The sequence below is a fragment of the Parasteatoda tepidariorum genome, chromosome 4, assembly GCF_982258835.1.
Source record: "Parasteatoda tepidariorum strain Cologne lab strain chromosome 4, Ptep-v5.0, whole genome shotgun sequence".
Classification (NCBI taxonomy): Eukaryota; Metazoa; Arthropoda; class Arachnida; order Araneae; family Theridiidae; genus Parasteatoda; species Parasteatoda tepidariorum.
The window spans coordinates 8,526,084-8,553,544 of NC_141758.1; the positions used below are offsets into that span (position 1 = coordinate 8,526,084).

General features: G+C 31.8%; 1 long non-coding RNA gene across 1 annotated transcript; it reads right to left on the reverse strand.

The window, feature by feature from the left end:
* Window positions 1-1,150: 1,150 nt before the first annotated feature.
* LOC147810627 (uncharacterized) lies at window positions 1,151-25,807 on the reverse strand. The gene is made up of 2 exons (XR_015432933.1): window positions 25,261-25,807; window positions 1,151-3,536 (listed from the first exon to the last, which is right to left on the reverse strand). It is a non-coding gene; the product is annotated as an uncharacterized LOC147810627 (long non-coding RNA).
* Between the last annotated feature and the right edge of the window lie 1,654 nt (window positions 25,808-27,461).

Sequence of the window (27,461 nt, forward strand, 5' to 3'; positions counted from 1 at the left end):
TATGTTTTCGAACACTGATTCGATAAATTTCGGACTACTCTTGAAACACACTTTCGGCTTCGATATCAAATTTTCGCGAAGATTTAATTTTTATGCTTCAAGTCGTAGCAAAATGTATGCACTTATTTTTCATATTTAACATTTAAATTTAGTTGGAAAAGATTTGAGCGAAAATTATTTTAACATATACATATAAACGCATGCTTCTTTATTTCATGGCATATTCAAAATGTAAAATTATATCTGCCTATAATTTAATTGCAATTTAGTTATTTCTACTCTACCGGTAAGGGAAAGTAACCCTGGAGAAAAACACCTGTAAAAGTTTAAATAAATTGGTAGCGAATTAAACAATAAAACTTGCAGGATAAACACCCACCTCTTTGAATGCGTTACTACGACATATATACAATAAATTTGCTTAGAATTTTTGAATGGTAGTAGTAGAAAAATTAAAAACACTTAACTAAAAATGACTATTTTTTTCTAGCGTCAATTACCACTTTATTGTAAAATATTGCAAGAGTATAATTACGGTTAAATTAAAAATTTTACTTCTATTTTTTCCTTCTTTATTTATAAAAAATTGGGCACCTGGGCCGCGCAGAAGGCCCATATCCCAAACATCATGAAATAGTATAAAAAGTTAAAATAAAAGACCGTTTGAGTTCAACAGTCTATGGGGTGGCTGTCACTGTATAACTGAAAGAAAATGAGTCTATTTTTAAATTTGAAAATTTAAAAATAGACTCAATTGGCAGAGATCAAACCATGCAATCAAAATCGAACAGAAATCCAAAGTTAAAGTATATAAAAAGTTTAGTGGAAGTAGTAGTTTTTTGTTTTAGACTGAAAAATATATCTGAGGCTTGTTTAATAGCAATTAAACTGAATTATACGTCATGACGTAAATTAAAAACACCCATATATTCTTTCCCCGAGAGCACGTGTTGTTTGACACACCTGCTTCCAATGTAAACATTGCGAAACTTCAATTTCTTCCTGACTTATTTTTTCGATAACTTTTGACCTAATGTGAATTTTTTTATGCTTTTTTTTTCAAATTTTCAGAAAGATCCATAGAATAGAATAAAATATTATTAAAAAAATCGATTTTTTGAAGCATTAAAAGGTATGTGAGGCCTTAAGGGTTAAGTATTGATAGTTAAACTATAATGGGATACTTGTAAGTGACGTAGTGTGGGTATCTTGATCCTGATGGGTTGTTGAAACGTGGCATTCGTTTACGCTAACAACTGTTCTTTTCATTCTATTTCGAGTAAGCCAAGCCCATCAAGCATCTCTTCTGTTAAATTATACATTCCATATATTTTACACGAAGATTCTCTCACAAAAATTTCAATTCTTCCACAGTATATTTCTCACTTAACACAAAGACAGGCAGGAAGCGATGTGGAACATAAACAAACTGATTATGCAACTGTTGCCAGGTGCACAAAACAAAAATATATCACGGTTGCAATAAAATACACGAACAAATAATAAATCTAAGTTAAATAAAAGGCGTAGACGAGTAAGAATTATATTTCAATAAATAACGAAAATTTTATATTTCAATAAATAATAAAAAGAATTATATTCAAATAATTATAAGGATGCTGTATCTAATTAACTTCATATTAATTAACATTCTAAGTTATGTGGAGAAACTTAGCTCGACTTTAACACGCCATTTTGCTTATAAACGATCAGCCTGTGCTGACGTCATAGACCACATGCGTGAGTATACATAGTCTTTTTCTTGAAGTGCAAGAACCCGATTCGAACACATTTTGACCAGTATTACATTTTAATAATTTAAAGATGTGTATTATAAGCCAAAATCTAACAGCTTAACAGATATTTACTGATTTATACAGCTACATAAATGAATAAAACGAAACAAACTTTATTCAAAAATATTAATTAGTTACAGTAGGAAAAAAGAAAAATTCGAGCATATACATTTCTCCATATGTTAACATGTAGTTGGTGAAATCCCTTCTCTATATAAAAAAAATCATAAGCATCAAGATTAAAATAATTCAGCAACTAGTTTATATCATTTTGAAAGAAAAAAAAATAAAATTCTATCGCCTAATGGGTTGTTGAATCTATATGCATTCATAAATTTAGGTAAGTGTAAATAATAAAATTATGCGTCTACTACGATTCATTCTACTAAAAATTTACCTGTCTGCATTTTAATTCAACGACTAGCGAGATAAAGTTGGACGAAAATTAGACAAATAACACCATTCCCGTTTTATTAATAATTGAAAAGACCAATTAATAATTAAAAAATAAAGACTTAGATAATCAGAAATGATGATAAGAACACAATAAGATTATAATGCTATTTTAATAACTAGTGACATCTTTTTTAAAAAAAATTCCCACCTCTTTGTTATTTACAAGTGAAAATTAAACTGTTGGCAATGAAAAACTGTCACTATCGATTCTCACCCATTTAATTTAGCGCTACTTTTTTCCCCCAAATTTGCAAACATACAAAAATGGGAAGACTGGTAATTCAATTATTGCAATTCTCATAATTTATAGAGGTGACATTTGTATGACCAGCATAAATTTACTGTAACAATTGTCGATAAATCAATCTGAAATCTTCGAATTACGATTACTTTCATACTAAATCGTTATTTTACTCCAAAAAAATCACCTAGTTTAAGCAAAAATTTGCATTCTAATTACCAGAAAGAGCCACCTTAAAGATTGCATTTCAAGATGGATGGGAAAAGGGCCGCTAACGGTGCCCAGATAAATTTTGAGGATGATGCCATTTTCACTGTCCCGCAGAGGACTGATCGTGTAAAGACACCTAGAGCACCGAAGTAAAGAATCACTGGCTGCGTCAATACGCCTGTGGGTAACCACTTTGATTGGTCCTCGTTAAACATGTTCTACCGTAATGAGCTCGACTTCTCTTGCAGGATACCAGGCTACCCAGCCATCTCATCTGCAGAGAATCAAAATTACGATAGTGTGTCTTCGGATCATCCTCAGGAATGTTTTAAAGACCGTCGCCATTAGCTCATTGTGCATCTCTATTCCAACGTAAATAAAGTACCTATCCTTCACGTGCAATAAAAAACTAATAAAATGTACTAGGAAAACTTGGTAATTCTAATCTCTTTTGACATTTATTCACCTTTTCTTTTCTTTCTTTTTTTTTTTTTTTTTTTTTTTTTGGAAAACCTGGCATTTTTGTTTTATTAGAGTAAAAAAGAGTGCCTTGATTTTCAAATTCAAATTTTAAGAAAAGAATAATTTAATCACTCGTTTGATAAAGGATTGAAGACTGTTGATCTTAATACGGCTGTTTCTACCCGAAAAATGAAAAAACTTGGTATTTTATTTCTAAATTTGTTAAATCAGTTGTACACTTTTGTTATAAACTGTTATTTACTTGCTCTAGATAAGGAACCTTTCCTGTTTCAGAAGTTATTTTACTTCTCCCGAAAGCAAAGAGGATACGAAATACAGATTATTCTTCTCTTCCTGGGGTCCCAGCAACCCTGAAATGACATTATAGAATTCTGTTAAAGTATTAAAATGTGTTCCGAATAAGGGTATAAAGATTTTTAAATAATTTTGTCAAAGCACAAATATACTTATTAATCGAATAAAAGTTTTACCTGTGTATAAATCGCGCAATACTAGTAGCATTAAATACTTTCTTAACCGATATATATATATATATATATATATATATATATATATATATATATATATATATATATATATATATATATACATATATATATATATATATATATATATATATATATATATATATATATATATATATATATATATATATATATATATATATATATATATATATATATATATATATATATATATATATATATATATATATAAGTTCAAAATGAAGAATAAAACAAAGAAAAATTATAGACATATGAAAAAAAGGGGGTGGGATATATGTCTATAATTTTTCTTTGTTTTATTCTTCATTTTGAACTTATCTAATGAGTGCTGTTTACTTGCAGCTTAAGCGCAATAAATGATACTTATTGTTTTTCTTAACTTTCTTAGTGTTTTCTTGTATTTATTTATTTATTATATATATATATATATATATATATATATATATATATATATATATATATATATATATATATATATATATATATACAGAGAGAGAGAGAGAATTTATTTATTTGTTGAGCAATATTCATTACTTTGTTGAGCACAATGTAACAAACCGATTCCACCAGACTCCCTTAAAAAACAATTTTCCGAGAAACTTAAGACCAACCTAAAGCTCAAAACAAGCCGGGCTAACATCCAAAACAGTTGGAAGAAATTTTGTAACAGTCCTCGTAAGAAGGCTGTGGCAAACTTCAGACTCTCAACAGGCCATGACTGCTTGGCAGAGCACCTCAACAGAATAGGTATCCTTCCATCTAGCGAGTGCCAAATCTGCAATTCGGGAACCATGAACTCAGACCACTTGCTTGTATGCCCTTTACGGGACAAACAATCCCAAGAACGGGGTGATCTGTGTAAACTTTACTGGGATGCCAGAGATCACATGAACTCTCTGTAAAGACTACTCCTCATTCTTCACTGTTTATATTTATATATATTTTTTTTCTTACTTTTATTTTTTTCTATGTGTTCTTTTTGTATTAATATGTGTTTGCCATGTGTTTTCTGTGTTTGTTATTGTAATTTTGTTCCTTTTTACTCCTTGTTTGAGTCCACTTAAAGTTGAACACTGTATATGGATTAATATTTCCAATAAAGCCATATGTAACAACTTTGTTGAGCAATAATATTCAATCATATAAAATATTATAAAAAAGGAAAACTACAAAAAAGTTTTTAAAAAAACATTATACGCAAATATATAAATGGAAATAATGAACTACTATTTTTAAAAAAAGTAATTTTTTTCTTTTTTTTATTTAAAATATTTTGTATAAATATTTACTTGTTTCAAAGGACTGAAAAAAATCCTGCTTTCCTTACATCAACTTCATTTCTTTATTTGTAGTGAAGCATTTTACGAAACGAAAATAAATATTTATCTTTTGACGTCTCATAAAAAGTAATTAAAAAATATTGTCAAGAATATGATTTCGACTGCAAAATAACTTTATTTTATGTTTTTTTTATTCAGTTAAAGCGAGCAATTATTTAAAAATTTATTTATTATTTGTATAATCTTTATTATTTTATTCTTGAAACATTTTTTATTATTATTATTAAACAATTTTTTATCATTATTCTTGAATCGGTATTGAAATTATCAGTCTGCTTATTTGTAGTGAAAAATATTAGTATTTTATTAATGAATGCAATTAATAGTTTATGTGTGCGCAACTGGGAAAAAATCTCAAAGAAGTAAAACGAGCCGGAAAATATTGAAAACTAAGAAAAATAATAATATTTGAATAACTAAACATATTTCTCAAGACAATACTTCTAAAAATGAGCGGTGCTCGGTACTATGTATATCAAAATTAAAGGCTCACAATCTGATTTCAAACTAAATAGATTAAGAAAAGTATAAATTACTATAAATATGCTATTGTATTAAGACAAAGCTTAACAAATCGCATCGCAACAGATAACAAAAAAAAATCATTAATAATCAGGGACAGTGCTAAGCCAAGCTTACCTCGCCACATGCGAGAAATATTGTGTTTTTACGAAAATATTCGTGGATGGTTTCTTCGCCCGAAAAGAAAAAAATGCATTTCACGACGGATCGTGGAAAAAAAAGAAGAAAAAAGGTCAAACGGAATTTTTTGGAACATATCCTATATTTTTTATTCCATTGAAGTAATTTCCCTTATATACGTTATTAGAATTATAATAAGACACTAATTAGAATTATAATAAGTCCAGATAATTGAAGCAAAAGCAACAAGGGAGATTAAGTCAGCAGGAGACTTTTTTTTCTTTTTTTTTTTCTAATGGTGGGCACTTTGGGTTTGTCCAACACCTTCTAGAAAAAAGCAGGCCTCAGCACGGGTTACCATGAATATCCTTTAGTAGTCCAAACGTCATGAGACATTTCGTATTTTCAACCACTGCGCAGCTTAGTACCCCGAACGTAATGACATCTTTCTTATTTTTCATCTACTGCTCAGTTAACTTCGTCACATCGGACTACTAAATTGATCCGTGCTGAGGGCTTCCTTCTTCTAGGAGGTGTTGGTTTGTCCTATTGGCCACAGAAATGCCAGAACTGCTACTCGCTTCTCGTCACCCAGTGGGCACCTGTCGCGAAGCAGCGTCGCCCACGTCGCACAACCACAAACCCGCTTATAGCCCGGGTCACATTCGCACTAAGGAGAAAGGACATAAAACACAGAGAGAGAGAGAAGCATCCATGCCCTGAGCTGGATTCGAACCCGCGGCCAATGACTCCGCAGTCAGACACGCTAACCACTCGGCCACCTGGTCGGCAAATATTTTTTTTTTCTATAATGCCTGCCTGCGTTAACATCCGTCAATTCAGGCATCTACAGGGCGATTTTGTTGACCTCTCTTACAGGGGCACCCCATTAGGGGGGCCAGCGTCGCTTCCACAGTAAGGACAGAGAAGGAAAGAACCCGCATGAGACTAACTATCGTTACCAGATCACGCGATATCGCGTATAAGCGACTCCACTTACTGAAATTAAATAGTTCTTCTTTTTTCTAGTTTTTATTTGAATTATTGTTACACGTTCTGATTATTTTAGTAATCTAAGGTCAGATTTGCTTCATTGCTCGGTGCAATAAGTTTATGGAATGAATAACCTCTTACAACCATTATTTATTCGGGTCCATATTCACTTCACTACTATTTAAAAAATTAACGCAATGAATAGTTTAAAATCAGGACGAATCTCGAGTCTTGCTCTACTTGAATCTTTTTTCCATCCATTCCAGAAATCGGCAATATTTCTTTCTTTTATACTGAGTGTTCATTTCACTTTGTTCATTTCATCTCCCCCCCCCTTCCCTAATTGTCAGATTCCCTGAAATTTGGTATCGGGGAATATTTTGCCCGAAAAATCGAATGCAATAAAGAACGGTTTCTTCAGGAAAAGTGAGCATTTTTGTTGAAACTAGAATATTCTGCCACGGTTACGTTTAACTTATTTAAGTGAGATTTCTTTGACAATATTGCAAAAACATTTCAGAAAAGGAAAATCGGACCCATCGTTCAAAAATTATAAAAGCAAATCATTTTTTTTATTTTATAACAATACAGTTTGCAAAAAATAAACGAAACTTCCTGAATAACTTTAGATCAAATGATTGGATATTTCTTGCATTCGTATTCAATCTTAATGGTTCGAGGAAATGACCTCAAACAGGCTAACAACTTTGTACAAACTATTTCAAAGATACGATATCAGGCACAAAAACGTATTTTTTCTATATAAATACATCTTTTTATAGACCGAGTATAATTCTGACCCTCAAAATAAGCCCCCTTCTGGGAAATAGGGCCTTAATGCTGAGAACGGTCGAAATTTTGAGCCCCTTCATGTTAGTTTTATTTTTTTGCGTTTTTCGCTACATCTCGAAAAAAAATTTGAGCGAATAGAAAAATTTCTGCATATAATTATAAATTTCATTTATCAAAAATTATTTTCACACAAAAAATAATTTTAAATGAATTGTTCATTATTTTTTGTTGGAAAAGTCGACAGAAGTTTCCATTCAGAATTAATAATGTTAATTTTTGTTTTGTTTGTGCTTTATTCATAAGTTACATTATAGTATACCGATAAAATATTGCCGAGGAAAAAATATAAAACAATGGTAAATTAATATAGTAATGTAATTTAGAGGTATTTATAAAATAATGAAACGCATTTTAAAACTGTTTTTCTTAATAAGAATTTTCTAATTCATTATCGTATTCTTTATTTTTATTTCTTTCCTTTTCACAACTTTTCTTTGAAGCAATCGTTTTCGATGTAATATTTTTATTGTGGGTTAAAGCACATTCAAACAAATTCAAATTTAAGGATGTGGCGTTCATTCAAAGACGTAAAATACAATTTAGATATATTTCTTAAAAAACCAGAATTTAGAAAAAAACATTCCTCCTTCGAAACTATTCCCTAGAGTCTCAACAATAGTATTTTTCTCTTTTATGGGTTACTTTGAAATAAGATTCAGTTTCATGTGCAAAAGACAGTTTTATAAGAATATCGTAATATGACTTTTTTCTAACAAGCATACATACATGAAGTGTATTTTGTTTACAACAGAATGTTTTATAATTTTTTTTGAGAAAATTTTGTCATGGAAAGAAATCTTAATCAATGAAAACTGTATTAATACTTTGCAATACATTTTTGTAGAATTTATTATAAAAAGAATATAATTTTATAATACTTATTATAACTTTTTTGTAACATAGTTTCAAAGATAATTGTAATTATTAAAAAGCAATGAATAAATTCTATTACCAAAAAATGATGAACAAAAACAGTCTAAAATGACTACTAAAAGTAAAATTAAGAATTAACTTTTCATCCATAAAAACCTTGTATTTTTAATTTGAGGAATAACCATCAAATGTTTTAATGTGAAAGCACGATTGCAGAATAAATGTCAGTGATACAGGTTTGCCACTGGCGATTAAAAATACAAAATAAATTCTTAATTACATTAATAAAATCTTAAGTAAAAGATATTAAAATTAGCAACTTCAGCATATTGCAACTATAATATTAAACAACTAACAGTAGCAACTTGTGTATAATATTAAATCTAGTGGCATATTTACAGTTTATTATTTGAGAGTGAATGAAAAGAAATAAACTGAACTGAATTAAAATACCTGGGTGCTTACCCTTTCTCCCTGGCCTTGGGTCGATTAAATGCGCATTGAATAATTCTTGGAAAGAACTGAACTGTATGAAACATCTGGGCACCTTTTCCCACTCATCTTTAACTTGAACTTTATGGTGTTTCGATGAGATGGTGAAATGCAAATGAAGTAAAGGATCATTGAGTTCTGACTGTATAGTTATATGCAATAGGTTGATACTTATCGGAAATAATGCTGGATTCTGGGAATGCTTAAAATTTCGGCTAAGGACTCAAAGTGCCACTGGCTGATTCATCGGAACTGTATAGTCTTAAAATAGTTAGTCATACATTGAAAACAAGTATTGAAAAGATAGGAGAAAACTTTATTGTCAAGTAAAAAGAAATACTTGGACTTGACTTGATGTAGCAGAGTACTCACTCCTTCGTCGGATGAACTGGTATAATGGTTGAGACTAAATGGCATTGTAAAAGTAAAGATTCGAGTGTTGGCTGTGGAGCCTCTGTAAATTTACAGTCATATCTGAGAAGTAAAATGAAGTAACTTGAACTGGTGTTCTTACAGAGTGCCTCGCGGACAATTGACTCTTTCATATGGACTTGAGCGCGTGGGCGCCTGTAATGTTGACAATGGAAAGATGGGTAGAGGGGCGAACGAGAGAAGTCACAAATCAGTTTATACTAATTACTAATAGTGAAAAGACCTAAAATAGAGTGGGGATGTATACGATTCCCTCGAAAATGAAATAACAAATTTGTTTTAAATATGAATCATTTAAAATTTAAGTCATAGTGGTAGATACGATTGAATAATCAAAGAGATTATGAATAAATAAAATTAAATTTAGTTTCTACCACTTTTTACATTTTTGTCATCCGTGACAGGTTTCAGAAACACATACCCTTCAAAAGAATGTTTTTTTTTCAATTCACTTCGTGATAGCGAAGAAATATATATTTTTTTCAATTTCAGTAAATTAGATTTACAGGAGTTTTATCCACTACAAATAATTGAAGCAAGTATTTTGTTTTTCCAATGCCCTTCTGAATTCAGGCGTAATAGGGCAGAATTTGTTAGGGCACTCTTTCAGGTGCACCCTATTAGATAAGCCAACGTCGCCTCCACATAAGGACAGATGGTATAGAGAATGAAAGAACACCCATGCTTCGTCCAGGATTCAAACCCAGAACCTTCCTGGTGCGAAGACAGTTCTCTGAGCCTTACACAGTCCGGTCGGCGTTTAAACAAATATATAAAAAATTAAATATTTTATTTTTCAGGCCTGATATATTTTTCATAAAAATTCCATGTTGTGAAACTATTTGGTTTAGGACTGGAAAAATCGTTTTTCCAAAACCTCAAACATTGAAGGATTCATAGAAAATTTGAAATATGCTAACAATACCAAGAAAATAAAAATTATTTTAGTAAGTTTGTATCCACCACTATGTTTAAATATAGTCGCTAAAATTCGTATATAATGAAATTTTTTATTTTAAAATGAAAATTAATAAAAATAACTTATTTCTTTTTTACTATAAATACCACTCTTAAAACTTTCAATGGATCATTGGAGCCCCTGAGAAATATTTCTCTTGTTCTCACTTGCTTCATGTCCAAAGAAGTATCCCTTATTTCAAAAAAAATAAATTTGAAACAAAATATTATACTTGAAATGTCATCGTTTTTGCCATCGTAAATTGGCTAAAACATCACAGCAATAAAATTTAAATTATCAGCCTATGAACAAAATAAGGAGTTAGGCTGTCGTTCTTCTAACTCCAGATTTATTTGGACAGCAGAAGTTGACACATATTTATAAGCCCTTGTTAAGTTGAAAAACAGTTCACTCGAATTAAAGGAGAATATCACACAAAGACTTGTGTGATATTCTTGGATCTACTTCAGGATTACAACTCGAATCTGCTACCTTTGCTCTAAAGCCAGATCGTGGAGACCTGTTTGGGCCTAGACAGGGAGAATCCTTTTCATGCTTCATGATTACAGATAAAAAGTCTTATATTACTTATTAAATCTTATAAATGAGTTCAGGAGATGGAGCGCTCAATGAGGTGACGCAGGTTTGAATCCCAGAGGTGGCTGGTTGATACAAGTTCTGCTCCACGTTCTCACCAATCACAGTTCCGACGCACAATGTCAACCGTAGCAGACGGATCATGTGTCAGAGTCCTCTTGCTGTCGGGCGAACCGTGGCAGGTTTTCCTCTCCTCGAGACACAAATGCGGTTTAGTTCCATCGAAACATCCTTCGTGATGACTAGTTTTTGCCAATGCTTAATCCAAAGTAGTGATGGCTCAGGGGATAGAGCGTTCGCCTTCCAATGATATGAACCGGATTCGAATCCCAGTGATGGCATGTAGATACGAATTCTGCACCCGGCTCCCTTGACTTGATATGTATTGTAACAGAGTACCTGCCAGCGAAGTGGGCATCTCACTCCTTCTTCTGATCATATGAAATAACAATTGAGACTAAATGGCTTTGGCAAAGAAAAAGATTCGAGTGTTGGCTGTGAAGCCTCTGTTAAATTACAGTCAAATCTGAGTATGCAACCGGCTCCCACACACTGAAAGCCTATATATACCGAAAAAGAGCAAAAAACTGGTACGAAAGACATTTCACTCTAGCATTTTTTTCGAGCAAAAATTAAATTTCTGTCAGAGATTTTTTTACAATTATAGCATAGATACAAAACTGATTTTTCCCCAACAATTATTAAAAATTGTTGAATAGTTTGACGAAGAGAATAGATTTACTTCTCCCGAAAACTGGTTAAAACTGAAATGGTTTTACTACCAGTTTTTCCTCCTTCCAGTCTCACTTTCACAAATGGGCTCACACCGACCACAATTCTGACGTAAAAATATCTATGTGGTAGACGGATCACGGGTTAGAGTCCTCTTGCCGTCGGTCTAACAGTGAGAAATTTGAGCGGTTATTTTTTCATGTAACTCAAATGCGGGTTATTTCCATCAAAAAGTCCTCCACGAAGGCAAATTTCTTTCAATACATAATCCGTGGAGTTCCCTTGTCTTCTGGATTAGGTTCAAAATGACAAGGCTACGGTGAACATTGAGAGTCGTAAACTCGGAATTGAGCCGGCTCTTTAGCGTTGTAGCGTATCTACCACTACAAAATTACAACTACAATTCACTAGTATATAAAGCATGCTATCTTGATTTTATCACGTGGTACCTTTTGATAGATGACGGTTGGTATTGTCGATTAACTCCGTTCCCCACAATTGGTGACCTTCGGACGTGATGTGATGAACATGCCTACCTAGACAGTAACGCCTACTTCGATGGATGATCCACATTGAACAGTTGACTTGCTACTTGTGACTGCGACATTATCCACCTCCTCGCACTGTTGCTACTCAGTCTCGTCTCGATCACGCACAGAGTCGGCCTGCATACTTGTGATTACTCGACTGCTAACGGCAACAGAGGAGCGACTACGACCGTGAAGTTAATACACCTCTCACATTCAGCACTCAAAAAATACGGTGATCTTAATACAGCTCTCCCGGCTTCTCACAAAACAGCAATGAATCAACTAGTGGTATTCGTTCATCGAATTCTATCACAGATATAATTCTAGTGGGGGAGTACTGTAGCGTATCTACCACTACAAAATTACAACTACAATTCACTAGTATATAAGACATGTTAACTCGACTCTATGTCGGGGTACCTTTTCATAGATGACGGTTGACATGGTCTGTAACTACTTACCCCACAGCGTCTTTAACGCCGGTAATAAAATAACTAAAATAAAAATCGTTATAAATAAATAAATTGAACCACAAGTTTTTGCATTAACTGTCTGGAAATGAGGACGCTTGTTGGATAAATATTACTACGATTATTGTTATTTTAAATTAAATAAAAACTTTCTATGTTTGTTCCTTCAGTCAAAATAGTTTCGTTATTCTACACAGATACAATTCTTAAAAGTTTTATTTGATGTTTTATTTATCGTGAACACGTAGAGTTTATGGTTAAGCGATGGCATTCATTCACGTAAAATAAAATTCAAATGCATCCTCCGTAAGGGGATCTTTCAAAGTTTTCCCCGGGGTCATAAATGCGGTGTTTTAGGTTTCTTTAAAATACACACAATGTCGAACGTAAGACATCAAAACTGATTCACTTTGATATTCAAACAGAATTTTAAAAGGAATTTTAGAATAACACTTTTAGAAGCCTATCAAAAAGGTTTCTTTAACCACAACAGTGTAATAGAATGCACATTATTCTAATGTAAAATATCGTCGATAATTTAAAGTGCATTTTTTTACAGGAAAGATAAAAACTTCATATTAAAAAATAATTTAAGTACTCTTCAAAATTTATTTTTCATTGCATGTACTATGAAATAAATAATTAACGTAAGTATATCGTAATGTATGAGTCCATATTCGTTTTTTATCAGCCGTGATGGCTTAGTGGTTAAAACTGTCACGCTGAAGAACTGGGGTTCGAATGCCTAGAGTGGCTTGAAGCTCACCCAGTTTTAGATCAATGGGTACCAGCTCGTCTCAGACGTGCCTGACCACAATCCTACCGTTGATCTCGAAATTGTTGTGTCTTAACCTCTATGACTCCCCCGGGTCAACAACGGGCTTTTACGGGAATACTTTACTTTTCTTATAAGTTTTTTATGAGTCCTCAAAGATAACGCATGTAAATGCGTTTTTTGAAAATTCGCTTTTTGTAAATTCGTTTCTTTTCAAAAATGCGTTTTTTGAAAATTCCGCTATCCATATAAATGGAATTATCCATTCGTGATTACCACGAACGTATGTAACATATATAGTACATATGTATTACATTTACCACGAACATATGTAGTATAAATGTAATCAGTACTACAATCCCTCGTAGTCATTTCTTTTTTAAAACGTAGCTGTAACTATAGAGATAAGTTTGCATCAGCTTTTATGAATCCTTACTGTTTTAAAAGTTCAATCTCTAAGAGATGTATTTTAATCTCTAAGAGTTTAAAGTTGCCTTCACCCATATGAATGTAATAAAGCCTATTTCATAGGCTGGTGCACTCATTTCGAGAACACACACATAAGCATAAGAAAAAGTTGCCAGCATGCAATGTGTTAATTAAACGTAAGTTAAAAATTTTCGTCAATTTATTTTTCATTGAATGAATTATTATAGAAGCAAAAATTAATGTAAGTATAACGTAATAAAAGAGATTATAAAAGTTTTTATAAACCAAATTTTAGATACCTTGAAGTGCTTTTTATGTAAAAACTTAATCGAGAAACTATCATACTTAGTTGAATTTTAATTGAATACATTTCAAAACTTATTTTATTACTGTGAATGACAGAAATAAGTGGTTGTTGACTTCCACCGGTGAATGTTGACACTCACTTTGGTAAATGTCCGAAATATATACTAGTCCTAGTCAAGTGCCACTGCCCGGTATACCCTACGCTAATGTTTTTTTAAGGTTTAGTGCCACAGCCCTGTATACATTTGCCAGGTACTCCGAACACTGATGTTTCTCCTAATATATCCTCAGCAGATATTAAAATATCGAATAAATATAATAATATCTACGAATAAATTAATATCCTGACGAATATAACAAGTATTTCGAACATTCACCAAAGTGACTACCGTATATTCCGGCGCATAACGCGCACCCGGCGTATAACGCGCACCCGTAATTTCTAATAACTTTTTTTAAATTTTAAGATATACTCTTCGTATAACGCGCATGAAAATTTGGATTGTACATGTGCAATATCTCGTCTAGTATCTATAGAAAACCAGAAAGACTTTTAGTGTGGGACATGTTTAGGTCCCACCTTACAGATAATGCAAAAAAATTGTTGAATGAATGTAACACCGATATGGCAGTTATTACGGGCGGATTGACACCATTAGTTCAGCCATTGGACGTCTGCTTTTAAAGCCAATTTAAAAAAACAGTGGAACACTTGGATGTTAATTGGAGGGTGAGAAAACCTTTACGAAAGGAGTACATATGCGTCATGCAAGTTTGGAAACAGTGTGCGAATGGATATTAAAAGCATGGGATGAAATTAAGCCTGAGATGTTTAGAAAATCATTCAAAAAATGCAGCATTTCAAATAATCTGGACGGATCAGAAGATGACTGTTTATTTATGGATGAGGGTAACACAGATGATGAAGACGAAACAGATTGTGATGACATGCCTGAAGAAATAACGGAAGACGAATATAATGAACTATTTATGTAATAACGAAAATCAATAAAGTATGTAGGTATCTTATTTCTTTAAAATAAAACTATTTTTCTATATTTAAATTTTTTTAATCCATAATTTTTTATATTCGGCGTATACCGCGCACCCGTAAATTCCAATGTTATTTTTTGCATTAAAAGTGCGCGTTATACGCCGGAATATACGGTATATGATTGTTGACATTCACCGATGAAAGTCGACATTCTCTTGATTTCGGTTTTTCACGGTATTACGTATTTTAAATGATTTAGTGATTATATCAGTTTCGACAGCATTTTAAAGTACTCCGAGTGCAAAGGGTTTAAAAAATCCTGCCAGTATTAACGTAAGTTTATTACCACCAAAAGACTCGATTGTTACTGACGTGTCCACAGTTTAATCATTCACTTTAACTTAACTAAAAGAAAGTAAATTTCACTATTATAATGTGTGATAAACATTTATAATATATTATCTACTGTTGTTGTTGTTGTCGTAGTCGGCCATTAAGGCGGAGGGATGCGGTTGTTCTTGTTTTTCCAGTGGCGCCAAGTATGTGACCAAGTATTTGACTTCTGCCACAGCAGTTTATAGGGCTGACCCATTCATATATCCATTCATTCATCCACAGATCGTAATTTTGACCTGAACCAGAGAGCGATCTATCTCCAATTCAGTACCCCCGGAGGTATCCAGTATTGATTTTTTATGGGAACAAGGAGGACTTTGTGACCTTACAGATTTAACGTACATCAGTCACCATTTACTACACGGGGAGTCTTCGGCCTGCTGGATCCGAATTCCCATTATCACATCTACTATAGTTAAAAGCGAAGATTAAAGATAATCTTAGTTCAAATTAATGCAAAAATTAAGAAGTTATTTTTCCACCCTAAAAGCCTTGTTTCTAAATTTGCTTCTTAAAAATCTAGTGTTTTGTGCTCCCGTTGTAATTGTGTCAAATTTTAAAGAAATTTTTGAGTGATAAATAGTAAAAATATTTTAGTCGTTCATAGAAACTATCCATATGAGCATCTCCATTATATATTGAATCTCCGACAAAACTCAAAATTTCATTTATTTAAAAATTCTTCTTTAATTCACTACTTTTGAAACAAACATTTTCCAGGAATCTCAAATTTTAGAAAGCATGCAAACACTTTGATAATTAATGAATGTTACAAATAATTATCAACTGTGTAATCATACTTAAAATCAATGGCTATTGAAAACCCTATGCTATCAACAAAAAAACATATATGAAGTATATTATGAAATTATTTTCTTTTCACAATGCATCCTTGTAAAAATAAAATGCAAAATGTTTATTCAATTAAATTTTAATTGATTCATATTTGCTCCCTTCACAACATTTTCTCAAACAAAATTTACAAAACATTCTATTGCAAACAAAATACAGTCCATTTAAATACGGTAGTAGAAAAAAAAGAGAAGTTCTATTCCGATATTCTTATAAAACGTTTTAAAATTCCTTTTGCATATGAAACTGAATCATATATTTGACGTCCTACATTCATTCAGTGGATGTATTTCAAAGTAACCCATAAAAGAGAGAAAACATACTATTGTTGAAACTCCAGGGAATAACTTCGAAGGAGGAACATTTTCTTTTAAAAGCTTCTGGTTCTCTAAGATATGTATTTGAATTTTATTGAACGTGTTTGAATGTACGGCACGTCTGTAATTTTTGAATTTGTAGGAAAGTGCTTAAATACACAATAAATACAGCATCGAATAAAATATTCAAACAGATTTGTAGAAAAAAAAATTATGGAAAAATTATAAAATAAAACTAAAGTATTATTTTTAATAAAAAAAATCGTATTAAAATATAATAATAATTTATAGTATTGAAATTATTATGACATAGTATTAATATTTTAAGCTATATTGAAAAATATTTCTTATTAAATTACTTTATTTTATTTATTTTTAATTTTAAAATGCACTGTTTTTGTAACAAATTCTGCAGAAAATAATTTGTGAAGCTTTTTATTAATACAATTCTGCCCTAAAATTATTCCTTGACAAAAAATTTTCTTATAAAATTAAGTAACCTATCTAAACGAAGTGAATGAATAACAAATAACAGTGCTGCCAACTTTCTACGATATTTTGTAAAAGTTTATTCTAGTGGTAGCTAAGTTTATGTTTAAATGTGTTAATGGTTAATTAATTAAACTTATTTTCCACACCACAGCATATAAAAGATTTGAAAGCTCATATGGAAAGCTACTTTTCTCCTGCTTTTTCCTTTTAAGGCTTTTAAATGTTGGCAAATCTTCCGAAAATTCTTGAAGTTTTGGTTTTTAAATGTCTACTACTCTATAAAATAATTTGCACAAAACGTAGTAGTTGTCAGTCACGACAAATAAAAGCACAAAAATGGGCGAACTGTAGTTCCGGTCCCAAGGACAAGGATCTTATCGTCAAACTCAAAATGACTGAAGAAAGCAAGAATCGAACATGTAACAATAGGTAAAAAAGTTGTTAGAACAAATTAAAACAAGCTTGAATATGATAATAAAAGAGAAACCCAGGTGTGCAAGATGTAAACAGAAAATATGAATAATTCATACATTACAAAAGAAGAGGATCCTAGAAAGATTATTAACTAAATTATTAGCGGTCGTTTAACCGTTGAATGATTTTATATGATTAAAAGTTAACTGTAATCAATGACCAACTATGTAGAGAATGGAAGATCATTTAATATCCTGATTATCTTTCATGTTCGTTTACGGTTTCCGAAAAAGCTAATTGGTTCGAAAGTTTTAGTCAGGCTGGATATTAGCAAGGGACGACCTTACACAATACATTCTAAGTGAAATGACATTTTTAAGATCTATGTTGTTTAAACAACAGGGGTTGTAAAACATTTAAAACCAATTAGTTTTCTATTTCTAAAGGTTTGAAGAATTCAAGGTTACAAGACTGGCTACTAGGGCTGCCAACTACTTTGCAAAATATTTTATAGAGTGGTAGGCAATTAAAAACTAAAGCGTGATATTATTTTTGGCGATTTTGTCAACATTCTAAAAATTAGAATTAAATGATGTTTCATGTGAACTTTTGAATCATTTAGAAGCAGAGGTGGGGAAAGTAACTTAAAATCCTACACTGTAAGTAATTTTTCGGAAAAAAATTATTAAATAACAATTTATTTAATTGTTATTTTACTATATTCAAGCAAATTGGTCAAATAACCATAAATAAGATGGTAATCAAACTATTAACTGTGAGAAAAATCGTTTATTAGCTTCTTTCACCTAATGCGGTTAAACAACCAGGGTTTTATCTCAGCAACTAAGTCCACCTAATAAAGGCACTTACAACTGCATACATAGGGTCGAGAAGGCTAATCTGTCAGTCTCATGGCCACAGTCGAAATACATTTCCGTTTTAATCCTTTTTTAATATTCTGTTAAGAATTTCGATTTTTTTATGTATTTCCTTTTTATTATGCATATTGTCAATTTAGAGTCTTCTCTACTTTAAAATTAAAATTTTCTGTCCGTCATCGAGAGCACATTTTGCTGAATATACGAATTTTGTACAACTCTTATATAGAACGGTTAGTAGCGTCTTCGGGGCCCAGGCACTCTAAAAATCATACTTTTTATCGATTGCATTAAAAAAAAAAACTGAGAATAATCAACATTGTCTTATATATTTTTTTAAAATAAATATATTTTTGTATAAAGTGTGAATTATAATTTTCCTTCTACAAATAGTGATTGATTATCATGCTAACACCAATAATTTGAAATGTTTGTCACAATTAAAACTTCAAAAGGCAACCGACATCTATTTTTCTACATTCCAATGAAGTTTCCAATGAGGTTACTCTCATTTACTGTTCAATTTGAGGCCTTCCAAGATTTATACACTCCTGTTAAAAAAAACTAATGTGAGCAAGGTTTATGTAAAGTCATAATGTCTCTAAATATGCTTGACCACCGCCCACTCTGTTTAGTATTTAAAATGAGTTACATAAAGTAATAATTGAAAGAGTTTAAAATTACCCAGCACTGTGGTACAGCAACTGTTACACTAGTTATGGATGATGCCCATTGAAAGATGTTATAATAACTAAGTTTGGCCAAAATATTTCATACCATTGGATTCTTGATTGGTTATGACTTTGTGTTTTTTAACTTAACTAGCTTTCATGGTTTTAAAAATTATTTTATCATTTGAAGATTGCAACTGATTATAATATCAATTTTTTTTTAATTATGCATAGTTTAAAAGGGCTTTATTTTATGTTCATTGAGTATTTAGGGTTATCAAAATGTGTTTAAAATTGTTCTATATCTTAAAAATGCTTTGGGAAGTTTTTTAATTCGATTTTTAACAATATGACATGCTTCTAAAGAAGCCCAAAACATTTCTGTGCCCGGGGTCTCTACATGCTATTAAGACGGCCCTGAGAACGGTATGAGGTTTTTCATTTAAATTATCCGAATGAGTTTCCTCATAAATTCAGGAATCCCGCGTTCAGTTTTAAAAGTTTTAGTTTGTAAAAATGTTTTAGAAGAGGCAGTCAATTGAGGTTAATGCTAGCAGATATTTCTTATCATAATATACTACTTTATTGTTAAGTGATTTAAAAACTGGAATTTTCATGCATATATACTTTCTATTTGAAACAATTTTTAATGGTGGTTACACAGAAATTAAAATATCGATATTTGTTTTATTTTCGATACCTTTTTTTAAAATTTTCAAGATCCGCGGGTACCCTGTGAATACTATATCAGGGAGATGAGTGCTAACATAGTTTGGCTATTTTTACAAATTTGCCAAAAAAAAAACAACTTATAAATCATTATTTTGAAGCTATCTCTTATTTAGTTTTTTCGTTAAAGTTTGAACATTTATCCTCATTTTGAATTATAACTAAGCTAATTTTGACGTTTATATTTAAAATATTAAGTATATTTTATAAGTATAATGTTTCTTTGTTTTTTTCTAATTTCTGCTCTAAATTTCTGATAAAACTCAAAATTTAAAAATTCTACTTTAATTCACTACTTCTGAAATATATAGAGGGGAATTCATGAAGAAGTATACAATTTCAATTCCTTATAAAAGAAGAACAATGTAAGATATTGTATGTTACCTGCAACAGAATTGTATGTGACTACTTAAGTTTTGTTTCATGCTCTGTTGCAGATGTCCTAATGAGTGATCCCTTAATTACATGACACACACCGATTCCATTTCCACCCAAGCGCATGCTAAAGTAATCACAATAAAATCCACTGATAGTGGCTGTGATGCACTGTTTCAGCACAGCAATGCACCAGTTCATCAATGGTCATTTAGTAAGTGGCTCATCGAATCCACCTGTTGAGGGAGATATTCATCGAGGATAATCTCGTACGCAGGCCGCCCAGTGTTGAATATCCAGTTGTTATCGTCCAGTAAAATAGTGTATCGTGAACTTTTAAGATTGGGGGTAAGTATAATTAATTCCTCATCTGGATGCTGGCAAAATACGGAGCTCGTGCACACAGGTCATCACGTAGATACCAGCTAAATACGGATTTTGTACACACAGGTGATCACGCTGCAGCCAGCTAAATACGACACTCGTACACGCAGGTCAACGCGTGGATGCTGGCTAAATACGGTACTCGTACACGCAGGTCAACGCGTGGATGCTGGCTAAATACGGCACTCGTACACGCAGGTCAACGCGTGGATGCTGGCTAAATACGGTACTCGTACACGCAGGTCAACGCGTGGATGCTGGTTAAATACGGCACTCGTACACGCAGGTCAACGCGTGGATGCTGGCTAAATACGGTACTCGTACACGCAGGTCAACGCGTGGATGCTGGTTAAATACGGCACTCGTACACGCAGGTCAACGCGTGGATGCTGGCTAAATACGGTACTCGTACACAGGGCTAAAGAATGAATAGAAGGGCTTGGTCTCTCCTTTGCTGAAACTTGTTCCGCTCCGAGCTTCTGATTTCAGTAAGTGACGTCACGACGGCGCAACATCAACTTTTCGCTTTAAAAATAAATTATTTGGCACGTAACTAGCCTCTTTTTTAAGCTACATTCATTGCTTTCTATATTTTAATAAATATATTTTCAGGTGATTTTCTTCTCATTTGATTGCAAAAATTTAACAGTGGTAGTCAAATATCATTTTGCGCTTTAGTGACCGGCAAAAATTATTATAAAACACAAAATGAAAAAATGCAATTTTCCATGTTTTATTTCAGAATATATGAAGGTGACATTAAATGAATTGTTAAATATACTGGAAGAATTTATCTTCCTATGAATAAGAGTATTATGTTTCGTGTTTTCTGTTAGACGTTTAAGAACTTTTAATTTCGCCATTGAAATCCATACCTTCTCGTTACTTTAAACAGAAAAGAAGAAAACACTTACAAGGTCAAAGAAAAGAAAATCCTAAACTTCAAAAATAAAAGTTATTAATGCTTAGAATTTCTTCCAATTTAATAAGATGTTTTTTAATGTCATTATTCAAAATATTTTTGTGTTTTAATTATAACGCCTTAATTTTAAATATTTAGAAGCAAGTTTAAATATAAGGGCACTTTTACTTTTACATATTATTATCGGAAAATATGTTACTATAAAAGTGTTAGTGTTGTTGTGTTTTAATTATTTAACAGTAAAAGTTAAAAACTAAAATTAGAAAATGACAAGAAAACGATGACGACAACCATTGAGATATTTTTCTAACTTTAAAATGTTTTTTTTTTTAATACTATAAGGAATACCAAGAAAATGCATGAATGCTATATTTTTAACAGAAATAATTAATTAGCAGTGTAAAGTTTGACAGCTATTATCAGAAAAATGCAACTCATTTTTTACTGAAGGCAACCAAAGTTTTCATATCCTCTAGTTCTGTGTGCAGCGTGACGTCAGGAGGTGAGGAATCGTGGCTTCAGCTTTGAGTATGGAATGAACCAGCCCTTCTATATCTTTTCTTTAGCCCTGGATCTACGCATAAAATGAATGTGCTTTTCTGTGTTGAGAGCCATTTTAGAATCACTATTTAAAAAAAGGTCTAAGTGATCGGTATACGGCCTCAACCTTCTTTAATATATGTGATATATGAAATTTCTATTTCAGTGAACAGTTGAGAGTGATATTTTGCTTTCGAAATTCTTAGGATGTCTTCATCGAAAAGGGTCATTTTACTGTTGTTGTGTTTAATTTTCTATTGTAATGTTTTCTGATGATAAGGAGATTAGATTTTGTGCCTCTGAGTTAAGACATCACCTCCTACATCAAAAAGCTTCCATACGTTTTTTTTTTGTATTGTAGTCTGCGCAGACTATTTAAAAAGTGAATCAGTTGTGCTCTTGAACCCAAATTCTTATTTAAAAGTAATTAGGGGAAATCTAACATGTATTTGATAATTGAATTTATGGTGGTTGACAAGTAAATAAGATAAACCAATCCTATTCATAAATGAAACAAATTTTTAGACATATATTTGCTACCACTTTCTTAATTCTACTAGATTTTGTATTAAATGGCTCTTTAGTAAACTGTTTTACCTTCATATTGGTTTTATCGGACTACTACCTATAAGAAACCGTGTGGAGGGTTTCAGTCCTGGGAGGAGTTGGCTAAGACGTATTCCAGGGGTGCCGCAGACGACTAAAATTGTAAGAAGTGGTAGAAACTCAATTCTTTTGTTTTTTTAATCTGTGTAATTTTTCAATCGCAACTATCACCACAACTTCGATTGAAAATTATTCATATTTAATGCAAAAATTATACCTTTCTTCTAATAGTAAACTGAATAGAAAACTGTTCATTATTTTGATTGTTTTTATCTGAGCACTGTACCCCATGCTACACAGAAAATCCCCGCGCTGAAAAAATTATAGTAGCGAAAAAATTTAAATTTATTATTTCTTATAGGAAAGAGCAATTTTTTTTTATTTAGGAATTTACACGTTATAACTGTTAATAAGGTGTGATTGTCTCGATTAATTTACTCTCACCACAAAAAGCTAAAAATAGATTTTTTAGATGTATTAATTTTTTTCCCGGGGAATTCACATCACCATTCTAATGTTCTACTTTTAATGGAGTTCCTTAAAAAAAGTGAATTGTAGTGCAGTCAATCACGAAATGAGTCTCAAAAGATCTACCTCAAAAAAGAGTTCCAATTTGATGATCCACTTTTTGATGGTCTTTTCAAACGTAATCAAAGTTCCGATGTTATTTCTTTCTTTCCTTTCGAAGAGCATTTCTAATACTCGTAATGAAATAAAATAAAATAAGAATTGTAACTTAAGGAAAAAGTAAAATTACGTGTTCTCCTTGAAAGTAAAGCTTCTTAAATCGTGGGTCACGACAACAATCTAGAACTTGCAGCCTCTAAAAACGTCTGAAATTTTTATATTCTTTTAACTTTCTATAATAATTTTACAATTACCTAATATATTTACATAATGTACTTTAAAATAGATGAAGATAAGACATTGGATTGTATTTCTAAGTTTGTTACTTATTTAAAATGTTCACATTGTTCTATGTCTTAATAAGAAAGTTAATAACCGAAAATTTTAATTGTATATTACAGTACATATTGAGAGTTTTACTCAGACGTGGGTTGGTAGGATCCCACAAAAATGTTAGTAGGATCCCACAAAAATGTTAGTAGGATCCCACAAAAATGCTAGTAGGATCCCACAAAAATGTTAGTAGGATCTCACAAAAATTTTAGAAACTAAATTGGGGTCTAGACCTTAGTTTAATAAATTAGACTAATAGTTTAATATTTAGACTAATAAATTGGACCCTAGTTTAGAGTATTAAATTTCTGTCATAAAAAAAGATAATTGAATTTTTTTTTCTTTTTTTGTCGTTGGCTAATTTTTCCGGAAAGTTAACCTGGAATTTAATAAACTTTTTCGAAAAAAATATCCAACTGATTGCACGTAATTGTCTTAAAAAGATACGGACTGGTAACACAGTATTTCATTCTTGATATTTACCTTTCAGAAAAAACAAAATATCAATATTAACCCTTTTCACTCGAGAGGTGACTGTCAGTCACCACTGTCACCTGTAAATTATCCACCACTCTAATTGTGAAATTTTTTTCATCTTAATGTTTAGTTATCACTTGATTGAGTGATCCTCGGATTTTATAAGGCAAGATTGCAAAAATTCTCTCAAAATTTTAGTGGTAGCGTTAATTTTTTTTAAACAGTTGAAAGGATTTCGAGTGCAAAGGGTTAACATTACTTTCTATATTTTAATTTGAAATCAGGCAGCTATTATAATTTAAACTTATATTGGTAGCTAAAAGTAGAAAATTTTGAATGTGCATATAGTAACAAATAATCAGACTTTTTTCAGTTATCGGATCAGTATCAAGGATTAAAAAGTTAAAGACTGGTATCTATATTATTTTCTTAATGAAATTCCTATTAGAGTATCACGACGTTTGTTTTCACCTTTACATTTTAACAGGACTGCCTGCTGTTACGCTATTTTCCAAATAATTACAGAGTTGTAGAAAATTAAAAACTGAAGCTTTCATAATTTTGATTATTTTTACCTGCCATTTTAAAACCTCACTGCGAGAGAACTAAAATAAATAAGGATTGGACTTTTGAATGATTCACGTGCATGCATTAAGATATCATCTTTTCTAGCACTAAAAGAAATTTTCCCACGAAACGTGGCATGTTATCATTATTATATTAATTATAAATTAGGATACCCATACTAATGCTTTCCAGTTCCGTTCAGGTTGACTCGCAATTAGATCTCGCTTCGTTCACTCATTGGATAGTTGTGTATTTTGTTTTAGAATTATATGTATGCTGATACTCTTTTCATTATGAAATTCTAAAAAATGGAACATCCGGGAAAAACTTTGATTTACTCTGACAATTCTGCAGGCCGGAAACCCTATTCCCACTGTACCTACATTAGCTATCGACAACTACGATACCTAACAGGGCTGTCTAATATTGCACTTTTAGCAAAACATTTTTAACAGAATGGAACTTTCAGAATTTTGAGTAATTTTGATAATATTTTAAAATTTTCACCTAAAGAGGATATATATAAAAAGAGGATATGATATTCTTGAATTGATATATGGTTATATGAAGTACCTTCCAGCGGGCATCGCACTTCTTCATCTGTTCAATATGTCCTAGGGAAACTTTGATTAAATGGAATGAAAAATAGAGATTCCACAGGAATTTCTGTGATTGTTCTTGAATGGACAGTCTCCATTTCTTGGTGGTAGGGAGAAGAGATTGGAGCAGTTTAACCGCGGAGTCTTTGAGGAGTCCCGGCATATCTCCGAAGATCTGCAGGAAATCTGTAGTCCGGTGTTGCCTTTTCCTCTGGGCGGTCTTTCTCCTGGGTCTAGTCCTTGCAGCCTGAAAAATAAGCTAGGTACTAGGAGTTGCACAAAATGGCTTATCTATAAACTTTTGAATTATTTATATGTGGTGGTTTTAAAATTATTTTAAATACTATTTACGAAACGAAGAGTCATACATAAAAAATAAAGTTTCACAACCGCAAGAAGAAATGTTCCTTAAAAGCTGTTGAAAGTTGCCTGAGTACCTATTATAATACCTATTTATTAAGCATTATTTATGGCCTCCCGAAACTGTATATGAGTAACATTTTTTTCATGCTATGTATTAGAACGAAAGAAAAATAAAGAAGAAGAAGAAAAAAAAATATTAAAATATTGATTTAAATTTGATTCGAGCAAATATCATTCAAAGTAAGCAGCATAAAATTGGACTATTCCAAAAATTTAAACATACGATGTAAATTTCAAATCATTTTTAAGATACAACAGGAATTAAATTAAATGATGATCTAAAAAATATCACCCAAGAAGGACACGGTTCAAAGGTTCATTGAAGGTAATTGAAAAGCCATGCCTGAAAGGAAATAATTCACACTTAAATGTAGCCATTATTTGAGGTTGATGACTTTTTTTTTTAGATGTCTTTTTGTTTTTTATGCTGGTGACTGCTCCATCGCTTGATATTTCAGTTCTCTGTTGACTGCGCAAAATTTCATGGGGTTTTTTTTAAACAATATACGTGTAATAATATTTCATATAATAAAAAATTTCTATATTTTGATCAACGAATGTGTGTTCACACATTCCTAGCAATCACTGCGAAATTCGTACAATCGCTGCAAAATCTTTCATTTTTTGTAACAGCTGTGCATAAATTAAAATTTTAATTGCAGCTCTGTAATTGTTGGATTTTCTAAATATATACATATTTTCTTTTTGTTTTTTTTACCTTAAAAATGAATTTCAAACTATCAATCTTTCAAAAATTTGCACCTGCTTTCAAACTAGCTCTCTTAACTAGTCGGACAAAAATATGAAAAAGTGAGGATCCATTCTGCCGACAGACAACAACAAAAAACTTATTTCCCATTTCAGTGTCTGGATAAAACAAAAAAAAGGCATTCCTTTTTCCTGGAATAGCCGATAATTGTTCATCGATTACACTGTCTTATAGTAAGGAGACTTAATTAAATAGAAAATAAATTTTATTTTTCGGTATTTATATTCGATATGCAATGAAGTTTAATTCGGATATGTTTCAAGTATCCATGCTAAATAGCAAATTGAGAAAGCATAGTAATTTTGTCATTCTTTTATTACTGAGAAAGAAATCGCAGAATGTCCAAATATCATATTCCAACTAAGGAAATGTTACACAAGTTGTGTAGGAAATACTGTGTAAAACCAATTGTTAGAGTGTGTTTTCGTTTATTTGTTTCCAATGCGTGTTCTTACTTTTTAGATGGGGATGAGAAAGATAGATTCGATGGGGATCTTTTTTTGCCTTTCTTTTGCAAGCATAACAGTCTGAGCCGTGATGGCTCAGGGGATAGAACATTCGCCTTCCAATGAGGTGAATCGGGTTCGAATCCCATTAACAATGGCTGCTTGATACGAATTCCACATCCGGCTTGCACCGATCACAGTGCTGACGTAAAGTATCCTCAGCGGTAGACGGATCATGGGTTAGAGTCCCCTTGCCGTCAGGCTTACCTTTGGAGGTTTTCGTGGTTTCCTTCTCCATGTACACATATGTCATCAAAAAGTCTTCCACGAAGGCAAATTTATTCCAATACTTGATCCAGGAGTTCTGTATTGGGTTCAAAATGGCAAGGATACGCAGATGAACATGAGTAGACCCGAAAATTGGGTTTGCTGTTCAAAGACGGTTATAATATAAAATAAAAAAGGATAACGATATATTCCGAACAAAATAAGTTGATAACTCACAAGTTAGAGTCTGCATACCGTAAGGTTAACGGT